The sequence below is a fragment of the Aegilops tauschii genome, chromosome 7 (assembly GCF_002575655.3).
Source record: "Aegilops tauschii subsp. strangulata cultivar AL8/78 chromosome 7, Aet v6.0, whole genome shotgun sequence".
Lineage (NCBI taxonomy): Eukaryota > Viridiplantae > Streptophyta > Magnoliopsida > Poales > Poaceae > Aegilops > Aegilops tauschii.
In genome coordinates, this window is record NC_053041.3 from 189,150,431 (window position 1) to 189,172,079 (window position 21,649).

The window sequence follows — 21,649 nt, forward strand, 5'->3', positions numbered from 1 at the left end:
CACGAATTTTTTTCAAATAGCACATGGTTCACTCACGAAAGCCGATATTCAATGAAAACTTCGTGGAAACCATATTTTAAAGTTTCATAAAAATCTGAAGAAAAAATGTGGGATGTTAAGAAGGTGATGTTTTATTGCGACACAAAATTTCAAGTTGAAAAACATTACGAGATGTGATCTATGAAAAAGACTAATTCAGCCCTAAATAGTGACATTACTATTCGGCACTATTCAACGCTGATTTTGTCTTTTTCATAGCTTACATCTCGTAATGTGTTTCAACTTGAAATTTTGTGTGGCAATAAAACATCATCCTCTTAACATCTTGCATTTTTTTCAAAAAAAATTTGAAACTTCAAAACATCTTGTTCTCGTGGTTTTCACCGGTTTCCACCAAATGTTGGTTTCCGTATGATATCCCCCCCCCCCGGTGCTGTGCGCGCGATTTGAGTCGTGCGTTCTGAATGGCCAAAACCCAAACCCCACGGATCGTACATGTGCACCGTTGGATGATGTTTAGATATATAGATATAGATGTGGTGTATAGATGTATAGATATAGATGTGTGGGACGACCCTCCCCCTCCCCCCGGCCGCCGCCGCCTCGAAGTTGGGAAACTGACATCGTATGTATTGAACCAGGCTTGGAGTCGGGTATGGTGTTCGGTTTGTAATGTAGTTGGTGGCCCATCGAAGTTGTGCATTTGGGATTTAAACACATCATACACCATCGTACCCATACATATTTTCGGGCCGCATGCAGTGTATATGGGGTCTTCTAATCGACCACGTCTCCCTTGTGCGGTTTTTTGGGATGACACGGATATCTGTGGGCTCCCCAAGTGTATATATATCATCCCTTTGACCGATAATGAGGGGTATGTGTTGGCCATGAATGGATTCCTCCTAGTTCGTGTTAGGGTCGGTCACCGTCAAATGTCGGTCAACCAAAGCTTGAGCTCATGCGCTGTCAGGATTCCCTCCCAGATGCTCGGATTGCTGGGTTCGACCTACATCAAACCATGCGTATCTCGTCCTTAAATACCTTGCCTTTATGGTTGTTGTCTGTATCGAGAGGTAGGCACCACATCTAAATTGTACATTATTCTATACTGAAAACACACATCACCCCTTCCTAACGTACATCATTTTGGGCCGCATGCCAGAGGTGCTGGTTTTGTGGTCCCCCTCGTGCGATTTTTATGATGGTTCAATCTATTGGCCCAAGCGGTTTATCATCAACAACAACTGTCATTTGACCAAACGATAGATTCACTGGTCCATCTTATGGTAGGTCATGGCGACATGCATGTATGACCAAAGTATCGATCATTACGTGCATCCGCCCCGCTGACACAAAGTGGGAGGTGGTGGGCCAAGCATCCTAGCTAGGTACGACATTATGCCATTATATATATCCTAGCTAGGTGGTTGTTAGGGTGCTTTCGGGTTTGCGAGGCCGGTGCCACCAAAGTTATGCATTGTGTATTTAAAGTTTTAAACATCCCCAATATTCGTACATATATTTGGCCACTTCCAGGTGGTTCTTGACTTCTGGCCCCTCTCATCGATCTTCAACGGCGCGCCCAACTGTGGGCCCGCGGGGTCAAAGTTGTGCATTGGAATTTTGAACATCACAGACCACCCTTTTCATTCATATATATTTGGGCCACATGCTGGTGTGGCTGTCTTTTGACCCTCTCTAACGTTATTTTTTGCTGCAAAGACTCTGATGACCCTCAACGCACACAGGGTATAATATCTTAACCGTGTGCGATACAAGTGCGATGTGAATCACCATGCCTGCGCAAGCGCGAGCAAATTAAGGTGGAGGTACTGGCTCAACCGTGTGCGATGCAAGTGCGCTGAAATCACCACGACCGCGCAAGCACGAGCAAACTAAGGTGGAGGTATTGGCTCAACCGTGTGCGATGCAAGTGCGCTGAAATCACCACGACCGCGCAAGCGCGAGCAAATTAAGGTGGCGGTACTGGCTCAACCGTGAGCGATGCAAGTGCGCTGAAATCACCACCACCGCGCAAGCGCGAGCAAATTAAGGTGGAGGTACTGGCTCAACCGTGTGCGATGCAAGTGCGCTGAAATCACCATGACCGCGCAAGCGCAAGCAAATTAAGGTGGCGGTACTGGCTCAACCGTGTGCGATGCAAGTGCGCTGAAATCACCATGACCGCGCAAGCGCAAGCAAATTAAGGTGGCGGTACTGGCTCAACCGTGTGCGGTGCAAGTGCGTTGAAATCACCACGACCGCGCAAGCGCGAGCAAATTAAGGTGGAGGTACTCGCTCAACCGTGTGCGATGCAAGTGCGCTGAAATCACCATGACCGCGCAAGCGCGAGCAAAGGGTGGAGGTACTGGCTTAACCGTGTGCGATGCAAGTGCGCTGTAAAACCACCACCTGTGCAAGTTAAAGGCGGGTAAGTTTATTTGGAAATTAGGACGAACCGTGTGCGATAGACCAGCTAGCTACAAATATAAAAAACAAACTACCTGCCTTGCGCATTGCAAAAATCGACGGATCCGCGCCACTTTTCCTTATTATCATACACACTTATTGTTATTGGACCATACGCGATCTTGGGCACTCCCGCCCCGCATCAATTCCTTTACCCAAATTTTAGTAGCCGCCGTACTTCAACCGTCGCCCACACTCCTCCAGCACCGACCTTATAGTAAAACTAGCGGCTGTACCCGCGCATTTGCGCGGCTAAGTCTTGATATATTTATATTTCCAATAAATGCTTTACATTTTTCATATTTTGGTTTAGTTTTGATTCTTTTATTGATATTGTATGAAAGTTTATCCTTGTTGGATTACAAACTCATGCGTACTTTTAACTTCAGATGTTTCTTTTGTAGTTTGGTTATTCCCATATATTGTTTTTAGCTTTTTCATCATTTTTTGTTATTCTTAGTCGTTTGACTACATGGCCATAATACAATATAGCAATATTGCATTATGTATCGAATAGACTTACTGTTGTAATTAATTAAATATAAAATCTTTGTACGCCTTTATTTATACATATATACTATAGTTTATTTTTGTAGAATATATTGAGAGAATTTTGACTCGCCAATGTTCGATGTTTTTTTAATTCCAACATCGGTTAGGTTTATTGCACATTATTTTATATGTAAGATATATTCCAAAAAAAATTAACTTGTTATTATTCGCATTTTTTTGACTTGTTACGTTTTTTTTTGCACAGTCATATTTTTTGTCACTTATTTGTCCACTATATGATTTGTAACCATTTGATAAGAATCTTTACTAAGAAAATGTCTTTGTACAGCTATGCTTGTATGTACAGTTATGCTTGTATATATAATGTATTTAGAAAATGGATCCTACATTATTATTTGAATTGCCATTGATCAAGCATTTTAGCTTTTTTGGGTCCTAAACGTCTCTGTAGCTAATGTTTTTATATGTAGTTTTTTTTTATATCATTCAATTTCCAGTGTCGTTTCCAAGCATCGTATTTCTCACTTGTATAGTAGATTTAAGGACGTCCTGTTTGCTCATGAGGGTGATAGGGAAACATTAAGTATTCCTACCGTAGCAGAAAGTAGAAAAAGGCTATGTTTTCCCCAAATCACGCTGACAACAAAATCCCTTTCTATACTGTTCTATCTGCTAGAATTTTGTCTATTTTGGGCCTAGCCCAATAGCAGTTTCAGAAAATCCTAATAAATTTTAGAGACTCACGCAGCCCATTTGTAAAAGGCAAGAGGTGGAACTAAAGTTTAGTCTCACATTGCTAGTTTAGAGGGAGTTGGACCTCTTTAGAAGGGAGGCTCTTTTCTCCACACGTATGAGGATTAGAACAAGAGAGACATCCACGCGCGCTCCTCCTCCGCCACCCGCCATGCCTCGCCGCGACGCGCCGCGGGAATGAGCCGATGTCTAATTTTTGCCACACACGACAGGTATACGAAAGGTCACGTGGAAGCTGAAACGTTTTTGCTGTAGTGGAGATTGAATACGAACGACACACCTCTTCGCCTGCTGCCTGTTCGTTTCATCTCCCTCGTTCTCTTCAGCTCCCGGCGAAGCCTCTCGCCTCCTTCTCTTGCGCCTATAAAAGGAGGGTCGCTCCTCTGAGAGAGACGCACCCGAAACCGCACCTCTTTGAGTCATGTACGGGAGAAGGGTGATAAGGTTTTTGGGAAGCGCTTCACGCGACTACTGTCTTCTTCGTCACGGACGCCCCGGACTCCGATGACTACTTCCCCGACGACGACAACCTCCTCGACGACATGGCTGGCGAGGACACCGACCCCAAGTCCAGCGCTTCTGCTGCTGTTGTGCCGTACACGTTCTTCCTCTTTCTATTAGAGGCCCTGCTACAGTTCCTTGTTCTAGTGTTTGCCCTTGATATGTTAGACTCTGTTTCATATATGCAACTTGCTATACTGTCTGCTCTAGCTGTGTTTAGTTACAGTTCATATATGAAGATGTTGTTTACCTTCTCTTTGTCAAATCGCATGACTTGTTTTATCACTGCTATACTAGTCGTGCTTTATCTAGTATATCTGTCAATAAAATCATTCGGTAAATTGCTCATATTTCCAACAATCCAAAAACCTTATTATAGGCAATTTACCCTGAGTGGTTTTGCTGCTTCCATGAGACCTCCTATGTTTGAGGTTATCCACTATAAGAGGTGGCGCATGAGAGCAGTCTTATGGTTTCAAACCATGAGTTGCTATGACGCCACTCTTGGCAAACCTGAAGGAGAGCTTGATGCTCAACAGGCACAAGCTTTTCAGAAAATGGATACTCTGTTTAAGGCTGCTCTCTTTAGTGTTCTTTGTGAGAACATAGTTGATGCTTATGCGTCAATTGATAATGGAAAAGATATGTGGGATGCACTCGAGGCCAAGTTTGGGGTCTCGGATGCTGGCACTGAGTTGTACATCATGGAGCAATTCTATGATTACAGGATGACTGAAGAGCGCTCCGTGGTTGAGCAAGCTCATGAGATACAGTCATTTGCTAGAGAACTTGAGCACTTCAGTTGTATGCTACCAGACAAGTTTGTTGCCGGAGGTATCATCACTAAGCTTCCTCCTTCGTGGAGGAACTTTGCTACCTTACTGAAGCATAAGAGACAGGAGTTTTCCGTCCCGGATCTCATTGGCACTCTTGATGTGGAAGAAAAGGCGAGAGCAAAGGACACATGTGCTCGAGGTATTGAGGGAGGATCTAGTGCCAATCTGGTACAGAAGAAGAACTTCCAGCCCCACAAGTTCAAGAACAAGGGCAAGTTTGATGGTAAAGCAAAGTTTGATGGGAAGAACAAGGCTGTGCAACACACGAACTTCAAAAAGAAGAATGACAAGAAGAAAGGTGTTTGTCATGTGTGTGGGGATCCTGGTCATTGGGCTCCTAGTTGCCCTAATCGCTATGACAAGCGTCATCCTGGGAAAGGCGGCAAGACTGCTAATGTTGTCATTGGAGACAATGACATGAAGAATGCTGGGTATGGTATATTTCCCACTATTCTTTCAGTATGTCATTCTCCTGATTGGTTGATTGACACGGGTGCTAATGTGCATGTATGCGGTGATATTTCCATGTTTTCGTCTTATCAGACCGCAGGGACTTCAACCGAGCTAATGGGCAACGGTTCAAGTGCTTCTGTTTGTGGTGTTGGCACGGTCGAAATGGAGTTTACTTCGGGGAAGATCGTGCGGCTAAAGAACGTGCATTATGTCCCCTCTGTCAATAAAAATCTTGTTAGCGGATCTCTTCTGTGTAGAGATGGCTATAAGCTTGTCTTTGAGTCGAATAAATTTGTAATATCCAAGTATGGAACCTTTGTTGGTAAAGGCTATGAGTCAGGAGGCCTGTTTCGTTTATCATTGTCAGACATTTGCAATAAAGTTGTTAATCATGTTTGCAACAATAGTGAATCAAATGTGTGGCATTCACGTCTTTGTCATGTTAACTTTGGTTGCATGTCGTGACTAGCGAAGTTGAACTTAATTCCTAGTTTCTCCACTGTCATGGGATCTAAGTGTCAAGTTTGTGTGCAAGCTAAGCAACCTCGTAAGTCTCACATGACTGCGGAAACGAGAAATCTTGCACCACTAGAGCTCATACATTCAGATCTATGTGAAATGAATGGTGTTTTGACAAAAGGTGGAAAGAAATATTTCATGACGTTAATTGACGACTCCACTAGATACTACCGTGTGTATCTTCTGAAATCTAAGGATGAGGCTTTGAACTTTTTCAAGATCTATAAAGCTGAAGTGGAAAACCAACTTGATCAAAAAATCAAGAGGCTTAGGTCCGACCGTGGTGGAGAGTATTTTTCCAATGAATTTGATGCTTTTTGTGCGGAACATGGTATAATCCATGAGAGGACGCCTCCCTATTCACCTGAGTCAAATGGGGTGGCCGAAAGAAAGAACCGTACTCTAACAGATTTGGTAAACACCATGTTAGACACATCGGGTCTCTCCAAGGCATGGTGGGGGGAGGCGATATTGACTGCATGTCATGTCCTAAACTGAGTTCCCACAAAGAATAAGGAGATAACTCCATTCGAAGAATGGGAGAAGAAAAGATTAAAACTCTCTTATCTACGGACCTGGGGTTGTTTGGCGAAAGTCAATGTGCCAATTCCAAAGAAGCGCAAGCTTGGACCAAAGACCATGGATTGTGTTTTCCAAGGATATGCTTTTCATAGCATTGGTTATAGATTCTTGGTTGTAAAATCTGAGGTACCTGACATGCATGTCGGTACGATCATGGAGTCGAATGATGCGACTTTCTTTGAAGATATCTTCCCCATGAAGGATATGACTACCTCATCTAATCAGGAGATGCCTAGTTCATCGAATCAGGAACCAGTTACAATTACAGAACCTGCCATTTCGATGGAACACTTTGAAAGGCCGTTGGAGGAGAACAATGAAGTTCCTACTAGCAGCAAGAGACAGAGGACTGAAAAGTCCTTTGGTGATGATTTTCTTGTGTATCTCATAGATGATACTCCCAGTTCTATTTCAGAGGCCTATGCATCTGAAGATGCTGACTACTGGAAGGAAGCGATTCGTAGCCAGATGGATTCCATCTTGGTGAATGAAACTTGGGAGATAACTGATCGTCCTTATGGGTGCAAACCTATAGGATGCAAATGGGTATTCAAGAAGAAGCTTAGGCCTGATGATACTATTGAAAAGTACAAGGCTCGGCTCGTGGCTAAGGGTTATACCCAAAAGGAAGGTGAAGACTTCTTTGATACTTACTCACCTGTGGCTCGACTGACCACTATTCGAGTTCTACTTTCACTAGCTGCCTCACATGGTCTTCTCGTTCATCAAATGGATGTTAAGACTGCTTTCCTAAATGGAGAGTTGGACGAGGAAATTTATATGGAACAACCAGATGGGTTTGTACTAGATGGTCAGGAAGGAAAAGTGTGCAAGTTGCTGAAGTCTTTATATGGACTCAAGCAAGCACCCAAACAGTGGCATGAGAAGTTTGAAAGAACTTTAACAACTGCAGGCTTTGTTGTAAACGAAGCTGACAAATGTGTGTACTATCGCCATGGTGGGGGCGAGGGAGTTATCCTTTGCTTGTATGTTGACGACATACTGATTTTCGGAACAAATCTGAATGTTATTAAGGAGGTCAAGGATTTCCTATCTCGCTGTTTTGAGACGAAGGATTTAGGAGTGGCTGATGTCATTCTGAACATCAAGTTGTTGAGAGATGATGATGGTGGGATTACATTGCTTCAATCTCACTATGTGGAAAAGATCTTGAGTCGCTTTGGCTATAGTGACTGCAAGTCCTCTCCAACACCATATGATGCTAGCGTGCTACTTCGAAAGAACCAAAGAATTGCTAGAGATCAATTGAAGTATTCTCAAATTATTGGCTCGCTTATGTACTTAGCCAGTGCTACAAGACCTTACATCTCTTTTGCTGTTAGTAAACTAAGTCGGTTTGTCTCAAAACCAGGAGATGTGCATTGGAAAGCTCTTGAGAGAGTTTTGCGTTATTTTAAAGGCACTGCGAATTATGGAATTCACTACACTGGGCACCCAAAGGTGCTTGAAGGGTATAGTGACTCAAATTGGACCTCAGATGCTGATGAGATAAAGGCCATGAGCGGATATGTATTCACTCATGGAGGTGGCGCTGTTTCTTGGAAGTCTTGCAAACAGACCATTTAAACAAGGTCAACAATGGAAGCAGAACTCACAACACTAGATACAGCTACGGTCGAAGTAGATTGGCTTCGCCGGCTCTTGAATGACTTGGCGGTTGTTGAGAAACCTATACCAGGTATCCTTATGAACTGCGACAATCAAACTGTGATCACGAAAGTGAGCAGCTCAAAGGATAACATGAAGTCATCAAGACACATTCAGAGAAGGTTAAAGTCTGTCAGGAAAATGAGAAACTCCGGAGTTATTGCATTGGATTATATCCAAACGCCTAAGAATCTGGCAGATCCTTTTACTAAGGGTCTATCACGTAATGTGATAGATAATGCATCGAGGGAGATGGGTATGAGACCCACAATATGAGTTGTTCACAGTGGTAACCTATTCTTTGTGATCGGAGATCCCGTGAATTATATGTGGAAGACAAGCTGTTGGTCAACTGAGAGGAGAGTATCCTTACTATCAACAATACCACTCCATGAAGATGCAATACTCTCATAATCTGCATGGCAGGTTGATGTATATCTTAATGTGTTCTAAGTGGCTCATTGAAGCAGAGATGTCGTCCTGCAGAACATCTTTTGAAGAACACACCTATATGAGTCTGATTGTTAAACGTCGCAATCTATGAGAGTAGGGTTCTCTCTAGTAAACTGATGAAAGGTCTCGGAGTATGACGCATAAGCTCCACCCGCGGGGAAGACCCACGGTAGCCACGTATCGGTCAAGACTTTATGTGAATCTAGATTCGCAGAAAACTTGCACTTCAAGGCCCAGTCCACTGTCCAAGTTGCTTACTAGTGTAGCATAGAGTTCTAGGTGGAAGTTCAACTTAATAGTCTCCACTGTAGTACCGGTATATAAAACAGTGTTTTGGAACCAAAGGGAAATTTTGTGTGCCTCTGGGATCTGGTGGGGGATTGCTAGAATTTTGTCTATTTTGGGCCTAGCCCAATAGCAGTTTCAGAAATTCCTAATAAATTCTAGAGGCTCACGCAGCCCATTCGTGCAAGACAAGAGGTGGAACTAAAGTTTAGTCCCACATTGCTAGTTTAGAGAGAGTTGGACCTGTTTATAAGGGAGACTCTTTCTCCACATGTATGAGGATGAGAACAAGAGGGACATCCACGCACGCTCCTCCTTCGCCGCCCGCCTCGCCACGCCACGCCTCGCCTCGCCTCGTCACGACGCGACGCGCCGCGGGAATGAGCCAAGCCGATGTCTAATTTTTGGCACGCACGATGGGTATATGGAAGGTCACACGAAAGCTGAAACGTTTTTGCTGTAGTGGAGATTGAATACGAACGGCACACCTCTTCACCTGCTGCCTGTTCGTTTCATCTCCCTCGTTCTCTTCAGCTCCTGGCGCAGCCTCTCGCCTCCTTCTCTTCCGCCTATAAAAGGGAGGTCGCTCCTCTCAGAGAGACGCACCAGAACCTCTTCTTCCTCTCGCCACAAGTTCCTGAGCACTGTGCTGCTGCTACGTTCTTCCCCATCCCGGCTTACGGCGTGCACCGCAGGTCGGGACAGTAGGCCTCCGAAACCGTACCTCTTTGAGTCCTGTACGGGAGAAGGGCGATAATGTTTTTGGGGAGCGCTTCGCGCGACTACTGACTTCTTCGTCCTGGACGCCCCGGACTCCGATGACTACTTCCCCGACGATGACTTCTTCCCCGACGTCGACAACCTCCTCGACGACATGGCTGGCGAGGACACCGACCCCAAGTCCAGCGCTTCTGCTGCTGCTGTCCCGTACGCGTTCTTCCTCTTTCTAGTAGAGGCCCTGCTACAGTTCCTTGTTCTAGTGTTTTCCCTTGATATGTTAGACTCTGTTTCATATATGCAACTTGCTATACTGTTTGTTTTAGATGTGTTTAGTTACAGTTCATATATAAAGATGCTGTTTACCTTCTCTTTGTCAAATCGCATGACTTGTTTTATCACTGCTATACTAGTCGTGCTTTATTTAGTATTTCTGTCAATAAAATCATTCGGTAAATTGCTCCTGTTCCCAACACTATCTACTCGGCTATGACTTGTGTACGCTGGGCAAGTGCGAGCAGTGGAGATTGCGTAGTGCTGCTTGACCTCATCATGGCCGGCAGCTAGCGGCCGTGGCGACGGTGATTGAGGTTGGTGGTGCGGAGGAGGCGGGGAGTGTGTGACGAAGGGTGCACTATTTCGTACTTATTTCCCAGACAAAATGGTGGGTGCTGGTCTTGCAAGCCGCTTTTACCAAATCTAGTGGGCTGCTTGTGCATGCTTGGAGGCCATTTCTGACCCAGGCGGGGACCGCGCCGCCGCGCGTTCGAGCAGCTATTGTTGCGCCGGGCACCAGCGAGACCGGATCTCGCTGTCGCCGGGGAGGTCGCAGGTGCCGGGGCAGAGCTTTGGTGTTGCGTTGAACGGCCTGTCGTTCCTTGTCGCTTAGTCTTATGAAGAGCTACAGGTATGAACCCCTCTGCACACTCCCATTCTCCTCTTAAGAGATTTTGCTTAGATTTGGATTTTTCAAAGCATTTTTGTTCATTATAGCGCTGATTTTGCGCTTGCAATTTCAAATTAGGATATAACCTCCTACATACTGTCTTGTTCATATATCTAGACTATATAATTATTTGATCATGGATTGATCTCGCTTCCATTTTGTAGGGACCTGAGCTTGCATTTTTTTTCAGGTTCACATTGTAAGTGCCAACTGAAGATTATTTCTTGTACTTTATTCGCAGCAGTGTTGTACTCCATAGTATTTTTAATTTGCTGTTAGCAAGACATACAACTCACAGAGAATCAATGCTGAAGCTAGACACTGGATTATTGCGAGTTCTGAGCGTTTAACTCAGCCTCCAGCTACCTGAATGTTTGGTGGCATTTGGTTTGGAGCAGGCTGCAAGGACCTAAAGCCAAGCTTCTGAATTTCCACGGTGTCCCTTTTCACCTGGACCATCTACAGTGTGCGTAACAACAGGGTTCTTCAGAATAACTACACTTTCAGTTCAGCCAATCTTTTATTGAACTAAGGTAGATGCAAGGAATTGATTCCTGCAAGTGTTCAGCGTCTTTCTTTGTAAGGTCATTTGCTTTGATCATAATGTATTTTTTCTGGTCATGTCGTTCAGTGCTTATATTCAGTTTCCTCATAATTGGGGGTTGTGAATTGGATTATTCATTATGCCTTTTGTCTTAAAAAAGGCCTTATGAGCCAGAAGTTGGTTCATATGTGTCAATTATTTTCTTAAACTGCAAAGGCCTTACCTTCTGTGCGTATATATGTCACCTAATTTTGTTATAGGTTTGTTGAGCAGAAGCTCACTTGTGCAAGCAAGATGCCATTGATTTGCTTATATCCAGTTCTGCTATTAAGTGACTGAAGCAAGGTGTGTTCCTCTCTATTGTGCTGGGCTCATATAGATTTGCCGAAGTATAGTTTCTGCAAATTGTGAAGTGAATCCTAATGTGCGAAACTCTGGTCTTGTAGTATGTTCCTGTCTATTGTAGAAAGTAATCAATCTGTTTTAAACTAAGAACATTGGTAACATTCACATCCTTAATATAATAACTATCCTTATCCTGGTCGATGCCAAGTACTCTTTCGTATCTTGGTCGATACAAATAGACTCTCATACTATTTTTTCCATAAACTACAGATCCACTAATTATCTAGATAACATCCTTTTTCTCCTGGGCTTTGCTTTCCGTACTTCATCTTCATCTTCAAGCATTGAATTTTGGCTTTTGCTTTAACATGTTTCTTGTTACCGCGGACACTTTTTTCCTTTTGTTCAGGCATATTCGTCTGACTGCATACATCCTCCGACCCATCTGATATTACAACAGATCTTAGTCTCCTTTTATTGCCACTGCGGAGCTCACGTGATGATGATGATATTTTGTCTTGATGCTTATCTTTGTTTAATGTAGTCCCATTGCTCTCATGTGGCTCCTCTTTCACTGGCACCAGTTCGCATGAAAGTTTGCCAGGGGAAACTTTATCATTTGTGACTGCAAACATATACATTTTGAAAATTAGACACATCTCTAAAAATCTAAATTATGTACATAGTTTAAAATATCAATCACCTTTCTATCTGGCATGTTCTGCTTCTTCATTAACACAGTGTCCACCTCATCATCCATCAATTCTTCTGAAACATATGTAAGATGAATTAGTTAAGGAATTCTGAAGATGGTAAAAAGGTAATGCAGCTTTACCTCCTCGGCTTTATTGTCCAAGTAGAGCAACTCAAGCCTATCATCAAGCACAAATGTTCTTTTTACTGCATAGTTTTGTGTGCCAAATGTGAGATTATTATCAATGAGCTTGAATCGAAATATAAGTCTTTTTCCATATAATTGTTGAATAATCTTTGGCACTGCTTCCGATTTCCCATCTAGTGTGTCCAGCAACTTAGATGTAGATGTATTAAGCAATCTTGCAGCCTCCTCGTCAAATAAAGTGCAACTTGTAGTAGGTGTATGTTCACTAATTTGGAGTCGAACACGATACCTAACGTACCATTCATGTTAGTGTAGAGTAAATATAATATAACAGTTCTTGTTTATATCTTAGCAATATAATATGCTTACCGGGTTGTGACCTTTTCTGGATATACACCACAACTCTTGCAATAATAATTGTCGGTTTGCTTGTTAACCAATTTGTGACACTTATCACATGACATGTACCACCATTGAATATTTTCTTGCAAATGATCTATTGTAGATATTGTTGTGAACACAAAATCCTAAAAAAAATCAACATTAGCATTTGGGTGGGGGTGGGGGATTAAGAGACATATATAAGTACAATTAGGTTTCATTGCAACTAATATGAATGAATTGTCCATGCAGGCCTTAACTCGTATCATGAAGATTGATGATATCATTTATTGGAATTCCGATGCATTACCTGGTCTGACTGATTTTCATGCCTCATTGTAGTAAGTTCTTGTAATGTTCTCCTCCTATAAAACATTTGCTCTTCTAGTGTTCCTTGATTAATTCTACCTATACTAATCATTTTTGGTAAGGTTTCTTCTGTTGAGTCCCTGCACATGTATCAAGTAAATAAGAATATACAATCTTGAATCAACGTGAGTCAGTATTTATGAGTGAAACATATAATATTGGTGGTGTTTCATACTTATCAAGAAGTTCTTGTGTTTCTGGTATATCTAGATCTATATTTATTCTTGTGGCACTGGTTGACTTTCGGCACAGACCTATTAAATCAATCAGTTAGAATTTGTAAATGATCATAATAGCATGTAAGATTTATGGACTTACCATTGAATCTCTGCACCATCGTTGATGTAATAGTAATGGCAGTTTTGCTGCCAATTACATCCTGGTCAAAAAATAAGCAAACTTTCCCCACAACGTGATTCAGATTTTATCACCCCTAAAGAATATAATCTGAGAAGTTAGTGCTAACCACATGGGGAGATTTAGTTAAATTTGAGACATGCATATGCATATGCACTTACTCTGGCATTAGGATTTCAATCTCGTGGATATATGAAGGTTTTGGGTTCTTTTCGTATTCTCGTCTCCACGGGCTTCATTTGTGTTAGTAGTCCAATGACATATGTATATTTGGAGATTAGTGATATAACAATTAGACATATCAATTATTTGGAGGTCGTAATTACAACTATAAACATACCTGAGCATTGTGTATCTTTTTCCGCCCTTTCTTCTAGTGTGTCCATGTCAGCAAACTTGAAGCAATAATCTGGGAAAACTTCTGAAGATCCTTTATTTCTTTTACCTTTGTATTGTATGAAAAATATATTTTAATTTCATTGCACATTGGCCTATATTTTGTGGATTCCATGACCTTAAAATTGTTGAATGCATAAATAGATTTCTCATTGATCTTTGATTCTTCCACATAGTAGCATGGATTCTTCCACCTTCTCAAATAAACAAATATGGTTAGTAACAGTTGCTTCATCTGACAGAAAAATTCTAATTAAATATATTAGAAAACAAACCTGGTCATCCATCATAATCATATCTAGGCTAATAAGCTCATCGGTCGTAGGATTCACTGAATCCCACATTCTCATTACTTTCACTTGAATGTTCCAGTTCCATCACCTTGTATTTAAGTCGCTCAACTTCTTGCATGCCATAGTCTTATGTCTTAAAAAATTAACAGGGAACAATTTATCAATTGATATAGTTTCTATGAAGATTCTATCTAGAAAAAATAAGCTTGCTAAATAAAAAAATACCAAATCTGATGATTCAGGCTAGAAGTGATTTGGCGTCACTTCTTCGACGTCTTGATGGGAACAGTTGGGCGTGGCTTCGTCGGGCGTTGAGCGTGCTTCAGGTGACTTTGTCGGACGTCGATTTAAGCGGCTAGAGGTGGCTTTTCGTCTAGATGTAGTGTGGCGTGTGGCCTGTGTTGCCTGACTTCTAGTAGTTGTTTGGTAGGTACTTGTGCGTCTGGCTGTATTTGTTTATAGTTATATATGGGTTGAGGTGATTGTGACCGTGTGGAAATCAGATAGCCGACAATGGGCTGAAATAAGATTTGTTCTATTTGCATGCACTCGTATCTGTGCTGGAACTTTCCTCATGTGAGGTCTGGTGCTTGTCCGTATTTGTTAAGGTTCCTTATTTGTTTAGTTTTGACAACTATTTTTTATCCTTATCCTTGACCCATCGATGGAAAGTTTTTTCTGTTTGTGCGGGCTAGTTAAGTTACGACGTGCGTGCTTTTGGACCCTATTTCTACGTGACATGTTGTACATGTATATATTTTTACTTAACGTTTGCATCTTTTAATCTCAACTGTCAATAGATAAAAATAAGGGTCAAGATTATTTAATCGATGTGGACGCACGTGGTGGCTTGTTTGCCTATTGTTTTAAGTAAATAATAGATAATAGATAATAGATAGATAGATAGATTGCAGTAGCCGAGGCATTTGAACCGCCGCTCTCCCTCGTCCACCACCATCTCCACCCACCATTACTAAAATTTTCAGTAGCCGTGGCGTATCCTCAAACACCAACCCCCCTCCTCCACAGTCCTCCACCCGCCCCCTCCTCACCTCGAACCCTAGCTTGCGGCGGCCGCCGGCGCCGCCGCCAACCCCTGCCGGTCTGCCCTTTCCTCCTAGCTTAGATAATAAAATTCAGGTTACCCAGCGATTCCCATACCGTCGCCCCACTCCCCCTCAGTTTTTAGATGAGGCCTGCGGTGTCCCTCCCCGCCAGGTCCACATCCCCTGCTCCAGAATGTCCCAGCCTAAGCTCGACCACGTATCCCGGGGAGCCCGACGAGCGTTCGGCCAAGAAGAGGTTTATCATGGCCTCTCCGGCGGACGTTGGCGAGGTGGCCGCCGTTCGGCCCGACTTGTCGATCCCGGAGCAACACGTCGTCGTGGATGCCGACGAAGACATTGACTACGTGCCATGCCGAAGGCTTCATGTCAGCGGGCTAGCGTATTACTGTATCTCGGGAAAGCTGGCTACGACATCAAGCTCGTCCACACCGACGGCTTCACGCGAGCCATGTCACAGGTTAAGTGGTCCATCCCCAACCCCTCTGGTTCAACCGCCATCGATCTCTTTGACGGCCCTGCCGCTGATCTCCTCCGTCAAGCGGTCAAGGATTTGCGAGCTTTATACGCCATCGAGCCCATTTTTATCATTTCTGAAGGACATGTTCTACGGTGGCGGCTTGGGATCCTCAATTGCCAAGTCAGATCTCATCGACCACGACCACGACCACGAGGAGGGCACCCACAAAGGTTCTTCCAAGGTGGAACAGCCCATGTGTGACATCAGAGAGCGCACCATGGGCCTGTGCTCTTCCAACTGAAAGGATCCTGTCCATGAAATGTGAGGCAACATTCTATGAGCAAATCTTACCTTTTCTAGCTTGCCAACCCGTACCCTTTGTTGTAGTAGCATTTGCCGTGTGGTGCTTTAACTGTGCCGTGTTTAATTATTTCAGTTATGCAAAAATGTATTGTTCAATAGGTCTATGTGATGTTTAAGTATGAATTGTCCACTTGAGTTTCACGAATGGCCATATTTGGTTGTTAATAGTGAGTAGATGCCTTGTTTATCTGTATTTGGTTGTTAGGTTGGTTGGAGTGAGTATTTTTCCAGTTATGAGCAGATGCCTTGTTTATCTGTATTTGGTTCTTAGTTTGGTTGTAGTGAGCATTTGTCCAGTTATCAAGCAGATGCCTTGTTTATCTGTATTTGGTTGTTAGGTTGCTTTTTTTAGCATTTGTCCAGTTATCAAGCAGATGCCTTGTTTATCTTTATCTGCTTGTTAGGTTGGTTGCAGTGAGCATTTGTCTAGTTTTCAAGCATATGCCCTGTTTATCTGTATTTGCTCGTTAGGTTGGTTGCAGTGAGACTCTATCCAGTTTTCAATGGCTATATTTGGTTGTTATACTGGTCATTTATGCCTTATTTATTTCAGTCATTCACGATGTGTTGTTCATTATGTGCAAGTCGGAACTGTGCCGCTCGACTACATCAATACCAGTTTGAACGACTATATTTGGTTCCAGTTATTCCTGGTGTAGTTAACGCATGCCCTTTATTTTAGTTTTACACATTTATCCAGTGTGATGTTTAAGCATTACCTACGTTCTATTCGTTTTCAACAATACCAGTTTGAATTGCAATATTTGATGGCTGTTAAGCCTACTGTCGGTAACATTGCCTTCCATTTTATATGTGCTTTAACAGCATGCTGAAACCAACACATTCAAGCTATCATTTGGAGATGATGTTTTTTACCTTTGCTATATTTGTTTGATGTTAAGATTGTTGTACTTATCATGCCTTTCCACTACTTATGCAGGACAACAACGGGAGTGGCCACCATTTTCCGCCGAGGTTAGCTTCATCCCTCGGCTTGTACTCCCCCCGTCGTTCCATTAGGTAGTGCATATAGATCCAGGCCTGGATACTAGTTAGCTTCTAATATTGACTTGTTGCTTGTAGGTACATATGCCCTTGGCAAGGATCCATGCATCGACCCTTTTTGCGTATGGGGCAATGAGATATTGATGAACAAGCATCAAGTGAGGAAACTGATAAGGATTATTAGCAAAAAGATGCGAATGGTGGCAAGCAAATTACTTGTTTATGTTCTATCCAACACAACAGTGAGCTGTAGGATGGTCACTACAAACTCTGCAGCTTCTCTTTTTACTGCCTATAATGAGTTATTAGATAACAATGTCTGAATCTTTTTCGTTCCCAGTGATTCCCGAAGCAGTTCACTCAAGATTACCTCGCAAAGTACATGATTGGTGGACACACAATGAAGGTTAAAGTATTTCATCCAGACTACAATGAGCATCGAGAAGTCCTAATGAAGACAGTGAAGGATGGACGGGCAGCCATCACAAGGGGTTGGCCTAGAGTCGTGCGCGCATTACGCATGGAGGAGGGCACAGTATGGGCATTCCGCTTCACCTTCTCCAGCAACCAGAATGTCTTTCGCCTCTCTCTTTACAGTCTTTAGTACAACTGTGGTTCATCATTCTTTACTTGGTGCTTCTGTAGTTCTTCAGTATATCTACCTGTGCATCGAATTATGGATTCGTGGTTGAACCTATATTTGTAATAAACATGGTTGGATATGAAATAAGTGATTGCCTAATTTCAAATTCAAAACATGTGATTTTTAAAGTAGGGATTAATTAGGGATTACACTGCACACGGTTTGCGAAAGCGAAACGTCTGCGATATACGTGGAGATTAGAAACGTTTCTAGGATCCACTACGTGTGCGATCAATCTCCACTGCACACACGACTTTCTCTTGAAAACTGTTTGCGTTAGGCCACCTTGCGCAAACATTTACCACATAAAAAGTGTGTGTGATGGAAAGCCTTTGCCACACAGTATCTTCTACACACCGTGTGTGATGCATTCAGTAACGCAAACGATAAAATTATTAATATCGTGTGCAATGGCAACGCTATCACAAATGATTTAACGGAAAAAATGTGTGTGTGATGTACCTGTGAACAGAAACGTTTTTCTTGGAGCGACTGTGTGGGATGTACATACGAACGGAAAAGTTTAGCGGGGACTGACTGTGTGGGATGTACTTGCGACCGGAAATAATTTTCGCTGTATAATTATATTTTTAGCTCTACTGTATGTATTTCCGTATTTGAGCGCTCGCCGGTCGCACACGACCTCATTTTGCCGAGCGTGTGTGCCAGGAGGGCATATCCCCGATGGTTTCTGGGTCGTGTGGGAAGGACCCCCCTATCGCCCATACTCACTTGGCGACAGTTCCAAATGCCGTCGCGGAAAGGGGTTAAAAACTATTTGTTTAGGACCGACGCGTACCAGTGGATGCTTATGATGATGCTAGTATTTTGCTTGATAAAACTATGCCACTGGGTGAATTTCTTCATCAACAACTTGCTAGAGCTAAAGATATTGAAAATGCTGAAACTGATGAAGTCTTTGAAACTGAGGGTTATGTTATGGATATGAATTACCTGATATAACTGAGGGTTATGTTATGGATGGAGAAGTAGCTAGGGGTTTTCTTGCTTGTAAGGATAGAGATGATCTTAAGAAATTACTAGTCAAGTTGAAAGAAAATTTTGAATGCTAGAATGAAATATGATCCTAAGTTTGCTACTTCACCTATCTTTGTTACTGATAAGGATTATGAATTCTCTGTCGATCCTGAGTTAATTACTTTGGTTGAATCTGATCCTTTCCATGGTTATGAAACTGAAATTGTTGTGGCACATCTTACTAAGCTGAATGATATAGCCACCCTATTTGCTCATGAGGAAAAAAATTCACTACTACTGTATTCTTAAGTTGTTTCCTTTCTCACTAAAGGGTGATTCTAAGATATGGTTTAATTCTCTTGCTCCTGGTTGTGTGCATTGTCCCCAGGATATGATATATTACTTCTCTAAACATATTTTCTTGCTCATAAGAAACAAGCTGCTTTACATGAAATATTTAACATTGTGCAAATTGAAGAAGAGAATCTCCCTCAAGCTTGGGGGAGGCTTCTCCAGTTACTTAATGCTTTGCCTGATCACCCTCTTAAGAAAAATGAAATACTTGATATCTTTTATAATGGACTAACCGATGCTTCCAGGGGCCACCTAGATAGTTGTGCTGGTTGTGTTTTCAGGGAACGAACTGTTGAACAAGCTAAAGAACTATTGAATAATATATTTAGGAATGATAACGAGTGGACTCTTCCTGGACCACCGCCCAAGCTAACCCCGAAGAAGAGAGGTATTCTATTTCTCAGTCCTATAGATATGCAAGAGGCAAAGAAATCTATGAAAGAAAAAGGTATTAAAGCTGAAGATGTTAAGAATTTACCACTTATTGAAGAAATACATGGTATCGATACCCCGACATAGGTAGTAGATGTAATTCTCTCTATAGATATGATGAAGGTGATATTCCTTATACTAAATCTGCTAGTCACTGCTTGGATGAATTGTATAACTTTATTGTTAAACAAAAAAACTTCAATGCATATGTTAGTAGACAATTGAAACTAAATGCTTATATGATTGAACGCTCGAGTGGCTTTACGTTTAGAACTGTTAACGATGTCAAGGGTGTGAGTAAACATGCATCCATGATAAAAAAAACCAAGTAGAACAAGTTCTCAAGGCACAAAATGATTTGCTTAAGGAGATGAACAACAAGATGAATGAGCATGATGTTAGAGTTATGACTAGGGGTGGTAAGATGACTCAGGAACATTTGTACCCTGAAGGCCATCCTAAAAGAACTCAACAAGACTCTCAAAGAATTAATACTGATGCACCTAGTCCATCTAAAAAGAAAAAGAAAGATGATAGGACTTTGCATGCCTCTAGTAAACCTATTATAGACACACCTGAGAATCCAAATGATATTTCTATTTCTAATGTTGAAACACTATCTCGTGATGAATATGAACCTAGTAACAATGATAATGATGATGTTCATTGTAACATCCCAAATTTTCAATTTGGAATGTTTTACAATTATTAGTTAAGCATCTATGCATTTTGTTTGAATTATGCGGCATTTGGAAATTTTCAGAGGCATTTGAGTTTTATTTGAATTTGAATTCAACTTGGCATTTGAAATTTGTTTCAAATATCCCTGACAAATACTTGTTTAAAAGTATAAGAGGAGCTAACATGACACTCCAAAAATGTCAGAAGAAAATATTGCCAAAAGGTTTGAATTCAAAATTTGAATTTTATTTGGAATTTGCAGAAAATGTTTTTATTTTGTTTCTGTTTTGCCTCTGGAAAATGTTCACGTTGTAGGATTTATTTTTCTGATTTTATTGATATATATGTCCTATATGAAAATATTATAGGTTTATCTATAATTAGTTTTCTCTCTCTGTGGTAATTCAAAAAAAAGGAAAAACCCCGCGCGCCAGGCGCCAGGCCAGCAGGCCCAGTCACCGAGGCTGCAGCCCACCAGCGCCGAGGCCGCAGCCTAGCGCCAAGGCCTCCAGCCCAGCGCGCCACACGCGCCGACCCCGTTCCGCTTCGGTCGCCCGACCGAACCCTCCTCTCCCCCTCTCACCGACCCGCGGGGCCCACTCCATCCCCAACCTCCTGATTCCCACGCCCGCGTATCTCGCCAGCCAGACGCCGGCCACGCTCGCGCCCCCGTCTAAACCCTAGCCTGACTCGACCTCCTCCCCAAGAAAGTTGTCCTATAAATACCTATGCCTCTCCTCCCTAGAACCCCCCTAAAACCCTACTCCAAAACCCACCACAGCCCCGCCACCATCCGAACCGATCTCGCGACTGCCGCTGCAGTTCATCACCGCCATCGCCGCCGGTGAGCCACCCCTCGACCTCCAAGCTCCTCCACCCAAACTGCCTCATCCTGATGCACCCGCCTGACATCCCCTCTTCCTTCCAGGAAACCCTACGCCAACGACCCCGAGCCTCACCGTCGTCGCTCCGACCGCCTCCGTCGTCCCCGAGCTCCACTGACTCCATCCCCGACCTCCCCTCGAGCTGCCGCACCCGCCCGACAACTTTGCCGCCGCCCCGGACCACCGGAGCACCCCCGCCACCAACGCCCGAGCCCACCTCGCCGTCGACCGCCGTTGTAAGCCACCGGACTACCCACCATCGTCTAATTTCCAATCTAGGGCCTAGATTAGATCACGCGAAGAGTTTGGTTTTTCTTTAGTAGACCGATTTTAGTTTCGGTTTAGAACGGTTTATTTTAAGTTGCGGTTTAGTTGGACCGGCCGATTGGTTTATTTCTGTTAGCCCGTGGACGCAATGGTTTATTAAACGCTTAGGCGCTGTTTAGTTTTAGAACGCTCACTGTTTCGGCCCGTTAGCACGTTAGTTTTATTTTCGTTTTATTTTCGTTTTTCTTTTAAAACAGAATAGTTCCAATCTTGAAAAATCTATATCTTTTAGGT

General features: G+C 42.8%; 1 long non-coding RNA gene across 5 annotated transcripts; it reads left to right on the forward strand.

Annotated features, from left to right (window-relative positions):
* The first annotated feature begins 10,239 nt into the window (after window positions 1-10,239).
* LOC109750438 (uncharacterized) lies at window positions 10,240-14,772 on the forward strand. Of its 5 annotated transcripts, XR_002229898.3 has the most exons (5): window positions 10,240-10,659; window positions 10,863-11,231; window positions 11,503-11,587; window positions 13,062-13,150; window positions 14,467-14,772. It is a non-coding gene; the product is annotated as an uncharacterized lncRNA (long non-coding RNA). The 5 variants fall into 5 exon arrangements; XR_006666533.1 differs by having other exon boundaries at window positions 10,863-11,587; XR_006666534.1 differs by having other exon boundaries at window positions 11,503-13,150.
* The last annotated feature ends 6,877 nt before the right edge of the window (window positions 14,773-21,649 follow it).